The sequence below is a fragment of the Callorhinus ursinus genome, unplaced genomic scaffold (genome assembly GCF_003265705.2).
Source record: "Callorhinus ursinus isolate GAN/ISIS: 27379988/994484 unplaced genomic scaffold, GSC_fseal_2.0 scaffold15, whole genome shotgun sequence".
Taxonomy (NCBI): Eukaryota; Metazoa; Chordata; class Mammalia; order Carnivora; family Otariidae; genus Callorhinus; species Callorhinus ursinus.
Genome location: NW_027397077.1, coordinates 17,431,475 through 17,437,663, shown reverse-complemented (window position 1 = coordinate 17,437,663; position 6,189 = coordinate 17,431,475). Strand labels below are relative to the sequence as shown.

Genomic DNA, 6,189 nt, shown 5'->3' with positions numbered 1-6,189 from the left:
GGGGTGGCTGGTGATGGACATTGGGAGGGTATGTGCTATGGTGAGCGCTGTGAATTGTGTAAGACTGATGAAGCACAGACCTGTACCCCTGAAACAAATAATACATTATATGTTAATAAAAATAAATAACTTCATTAAAAAAATAAAATAAAATAAAATATAAAGAATAGAAAAACAGTTACCTAGTATAAAAATCACTTTTCCTAATTCACATCTTCCTTTTCTATGTTTTTTTAATGTTTTTCCTGTTTGGTTGACTAAGTAGAAAATTAAATTAGATGCCATAAAGCAGGGGTCTGCAAGCTTTTTTGACCTTGGATCCATCAGTAAAATGTTCCTGAACCCATACCTCTAATATATATCTATTCTAGTCATAAATTATACAAATACACTGTAAATATATATTTTGTATGTATAAAACCTATACACAAATAGATATTTTCAAAATAAAATGTTTATAAATTTAAGAAAAGAAAGCACGAACAAACCCTCCTTTGCAGGAAGTTCAAACCGTGCAAACCCTGGGCCAAGTACAAGAACCCAGGACAGAATGGTCAACAGACCAGAAAGACATTATAAAGGTACATTCACCTAAAACTGGAGGCTCCAAATAAATGAAGGAAAAACTGACAGAATTCCATCTCCATCTATCTCCTGAGCATACCATTAAGACTTGAGAATGCATGTCAAGTATCTGGCATACAGTAGGCATACAATAGGTACTTAGAAAGTGATTCAAAAGCTGTCTAAAGGCCTCCATTCTCCTGAGTAAGTGCCACACCCCAGACCCTAAGCCGCAGGCTGCTCACCCAGCTGATGCACTTCTATCAACAGTTCTATGGGGGCACGAGAGTAAACTGAGGCCCAGAGATTAAGTAATTCACCAAGGTCAATAGGAAAGGAATGAAATCTCACACCCTCTTAATGCCTCTCCTGAGCTGCACCGGGCTTCGCTTGAGGCCAGCCATGAAAACCAGCACAAGAAAGACACCACTAACATTCTGGGTAAAGTTAAATTCCTCAATTAGCTTTACATGTTCCTTGACAGTTCCCCCAGTTAACAAAGCACACACATGCTGTTTCTAGTCTATTCTGGCTCATGCTGATTTTGCTAGGAAACTGGAAGCAGCCTGAGCCAAGGTTAATTCTAATCTCACAGGCAAGCAGATTCTGGAGCTTTCCGTTCATAGAGTCTAAGTCTTTACGCTCGGAAGAGGTGGTCCTGATGAGCAAAGGAAGTTGGAGCGGGAGCTGACACATATGAGAAAACAGGAGAGCACAGTGAATCTCAACAGGACAAAGCAGAGATATGTACAATGACTTCGCTTTGGGGCGCATCTGTTCTACCCTGGGTACCTGAAACAGGAAGGCTTGGCACATAGCACATTATAAATAAATACTTGGGGAATAAATCAAAGCACTCTTTGGAACAACAGGAAAAAAACCCTGAAAACAAGTTAAACGTCTAACATCAAAATTATAGAAAAATAAATCTTGTTCCATTACTTAAAGATTACTATTGCAGCTGCTAAAAAGGATGAGGAATAGCAGACAAGGTGTACTGTCCCTTATGAACCATGCTGGAGAAGCGGAATGAAAAAAACTGGGAAATGTTCACAATATAAAGGGAAAAAGTAAAACATCATGGGCAATATATCTATCTCTCCCTCTATGCGTATTATGTCTTTCCTACACATAAGATGTATAAATCAAAAGCTGTAAGAATGAAGAACAAAATATCAAGTCAGCATTATCTTTAGATTACTAGATGATTTTCTTCATGATCTTCCCTTTTTTGCTTATAAGTACTTTTGAAAAATTGCCCTTCCCAGGGCACCTGGGTGGCTCAGTCATTTAAGCGTATGTCTTCGGCTCAGGTCATGATCCCAGGGTCCTGGGATCAAGCCCCACATCAGGCTCCCTGCTCAGCGGGGAGTCTGCGTCTCCCTCTCCCTGCTTGTGCTCTCGCTCTCTCTGTCAAATAAATAAAATCTTAAAGAAAAATTGCCCTTCCCCATCTTACATGTATTTATAAAATGTTTTACAATAAATACAAATTTGTTGCTTGACGTAATTCCCACCTTCATGACATGGGTGGTTGTGTTGTAAATCTCTCCTTTGACAGGAAGACTTCTGCAGCGGCAAACATAAGCTTCTGGCCTTTTACCCAAAGACAAAAAGCTGGCAGTAACTTTAGAGGAGTGGTTCTCAAATAGGACGAATTTGCCCCCAGAGGATTTTAGGCAATGTCCGAAAAGATACTTCTGGTTGTCTCGTCTTGGGGGCAGGAACGCTAGTAGCATCCACTCAGCAGAGACCAGGGACAATGCACAGGACAACCCCCCACAACACAGAATCATTTGGCCGGCAAGTATCAACAGTGCTGAGGTTGAGAAACCCTCCTTTAAAGTATTAGGATAAAAGTCATACTGTGGGGAGCCCAAATGCCTATCCGAAAGACAAATAAGAGGAGAAGAAAAATTATTAACAGTATTTAAAATGTTTTGTACCAGAGCAGATTTCCAGAAAGACAGAGATGGGGAACATTCGTTCCTCTGAGGATTCCCTAACGCTAGCACTGTCCACAGCACAGAGAGGGGGCTTAGCAAGTGTGCCATCCATTGGGAACACAGAACTGCACTGTGGAGGAAATTCCAACTGCAAAGTCAGACGCAGATAGACTTAAAGATCGGCTCTGTCAATGGCTAACAGACGGTGCACGGGCAAAGTGAGGATAATAGTGCCATGTATTTAAATCTTGTATGACTTGCACAGAACAACGTGTCTGTAGCTTTTAACACTGCCCAAGATACACAAGAGGTGACCTGCTAAGGACAATGTACATGCCCAAAAAACTTCCAACAAACATGCATGGAAATTGCATAGCTTCAAGCTCAATGCCAATGAATCCAAGGAAGGGCAATTCCCATATGGACTATTTACTATCTCCTGGAGAAAGCTGTGTGCCATGAACTGAGTCTAATCCTGAACTTCATCAGGTTTGCTCAGGACACCCTATCACTGGTCAATCGGTAACTGCATGAGCACATAAATAAATGGCAGGTACCATCTATCACCAACAGTTTGGGTGAAAGTTCTAAAGAAAGATTAACAATAGGACAAAATATAAACAATTTTTTACAAATAAAAATCCAAAGGAGGTACCCCTGATGAACCGGAAATCAGTTCACAAGAACTTAATCAACTAAACCCTACCAAGACACCAGCTGGTCTGTTAAGTATTTTGGGATTTTTATCTTATAGCCAACACACCCATCTGGTAGCATATAGAAATTATGTTTTTCCTTAAAAAAAAAAAAACTGAGTGTCCAAATACACCGGTGTAACTGAGGTTGATAAATAGGGTTCTAAAAGTGTAGGCAGTGAAGAAAGAAATAAAACACACACACAGATAAATGTATAATTTATCTGAGCCATTAGAACCAGCGGAATCATATAAACTTTTTACTAGACAACTCCACAGCAAAAAATAGAGGTTCAAGTTGCTGAATCATTGTTCAGATGTAAATAGGATTCCTAAAACTTTTATTGGTAGTCAAAATTCGTTTATAACATAAACAAGAAAAGCAAGCCATAAAGCCAAGCAGTGGTGAAAGCCCCTTCCAAATGCAAACATCTGACAAAGGAGCTCATTTGCAATTCAAGAGTTAAAAGAACACAAAGAAGTTGAAAATGATAGCGTTAATAAATTTTAAAATAAAACGACTGCATTTGATGATGAAATGTTTATTTAATTTGGTTAAATGTTCACACTAGTGCTCAGAAACATCCATTCCACAGAAAAGAACACTGCTGGTGAGAAACACATGGGCTCAAACACAAAACTTCCTTCCTCAGTCATCACCCCGAGCGAGGTCCCACAGTCCTCCTCCTGAAAACAGCGGATGCATCCAATGGTTGGATAACAGTGCATCCTATTAAGTCAGGTGCCAAATATCCTTTCTCCTGGCCAGGGCTCAATCATTCATGAGCTCTTTTCTGGCTGCTTCTCAGCAGTTTTGTGCAGAGCTCTCCACTCTGCTCTTCGAACATGAGACTCATTCCACAAAAATCTTGTATTACACATTCCCGCTAATGTTCCCGGGAATGTGGCAATGGCCAATTCCGTAATACTTCGCTGGCATTCAACATTTTCAGGATTACGGGATATGCAGCCTCCACCCTTGGCTTCCTTGATTCCATTTTGTAACTCCTTTGCATCAAAAGATCATTTCTCGACAGCAGGATAAGCGGTGCTTTTCATATTTTCACTATGTTATCACTGCATTTCTACAGGGAAAACCAGCATTACCAGGCATCCTAACCCTTGGTGCTTCTAAGTTTTATTTTTCCTTTTCAGAAGAAAAGAAGGGAGAATTAAGGGCAAAGAGAAATCGAAAAAGAGAGAGAGAGACTGAGAGAGAGATGTCCCTTATTAGGGTTATCAGTAAACTCCAGTGCCATGTTTATTAGGACCTCCTGGCTACTCTTTGTAAAGGGTGTTCTTTACAGTCTGCTCTTGGCAAGACAGAACACAGCATGCTGGCTGAAATAATGGGCTAAGGGACATAATAAAGCAGAGTCCAAACCCCAAACCCAGGCTCCACCAGCCATGTGGTCTTGAGTAAAAAAACTGTCAGTTTGCTTATGTGTGAAACAGGACAATGTACTTCTGAGAGCAGTCAAGATAGAAAGAACCTTGCACCACACTGAACACAATAACCTAGTTGTTACTCTGATTGAGCCCAAAGTTTCCACTAGACTTTGTTCTACCTTAGTGATAAACTCACGTGACTGTTCCTGGACATCACTACCCTATATTAAACACGTATGCATTTCTTAAGCTTCTGGGCTTGCAGAAACAGTTCAAGGAAAAGACATCCTTTATTTTCTCATGTAACTACATAATTGCTTCAACAAAGATCAGAGTCTTTAAAGTGGAGATTCACTACCCAACCCACCCATCGCCACCATTACTCTTCTTCCTATTTGGAGTTTGAAATATACAAGGAGCACATGAAAACATTCTCTTGGGAAACATTCAAGCAATACGTCATTATTCTTCCAATACAGGGTAAGAGAACCAAATAGAACATTTCCTACCCCCTCTCTTTGGAAGAAGTGTATTCCAGATGGCAGCCAAATGAGTGTGTCAGGAGTGTGTGCTCTGCAGCAGAAAGCCTAGGAGGTGCAGGCGTTCCCTTGGTACATTAGCCTGGAGTCACCCCAATCAAACACCCTGCAGTTAGTCACCGGCACAAAATGAAAGGCTTTTTGTGTCAGAACAGAAGAATTTAGGTATTTCAAGATGTGTGTTCTGGGAGAAAATTTCTCTTCTACCACAGGAGCATATAAGAGTATTTCATTCTTTCCTTGGATACTCTCTTTTGCCATTCCTCTTAGTGAATGCGTGTACCCCGATGGGGGGCAGGCTAAGTGTCTTACATCTGGATCCGTGGAGCCTGGGACTGTGCCTGAAATACATGAAGGCATTTAAGGAAAAGGATGGGTTCCTTGGGGATGCCAGCGAATCCTTACTGGTTAAGTTCTGTTAAGTCCAGCTAAGATTCAGTTAGGAGGGCTTGGACATGGAACAGATTTGCACAAGTAACAAACCTACAGCTACACAAATGTGTTGGGTTATTTTAATCTCAGAAAGTCTTCTTTTCCAGTGTGGTTCACAAGACCCTACAATACTGTCCTTTACCACTTGCACTGTTAGAATATTCTCAGGTGACCATGCAACAGGATCCATTTAGTCCAACATTAAGCCCCCACTTACCACGAAGTTGTGGAAAGCCCTGGACTTCCTGTATGTCAAAAGCCAAGAGGGCAAATATAATCCAAAGCAATAGAGGATTCATGTTGGGTGCAAGAGAGTGTCAGTAGGTGGGCGGGCTGTCATGGGCTTTAAAAAAATGCCATCATCAGAATTAAGATACTTTATAAGGAAACATCTGAGGGTGCTGAGCGAATCAAACATTCAGTGGTGCTTTAGAAAGGCAGTCTAGAGAAGTGGTCAACAGCACTGGTTCCAAAGACAGAGTTTGAATTGAGGGATCTGCCTCTTCATGTCCTGGGTGAACTTGAACAAGTTAATTACACTCTCTGTGACTCAGTTTCCCTTCCAAGAGAAAACCATGGTATCCACCTTCCTTGAGGAGTTGTTATGAGGATGAAATTAGATAC

General features: G+C 40.9%; 1 protein-coding gene across 3 annotated transcripts in view; it reads right to left on the bottom strand.

The window, feature by feature from the left end:
- The window catches only part of PTPRG (protein tyrosine phosphatase receptor type G), a 692,071-nt gene that overhangs the window by 604,019 nt on the left and 81,863 nt on the right, over positions 1-6,189 (bottom strand). The gene's annotated exons all lie outside the window — the stretch shown is intronic.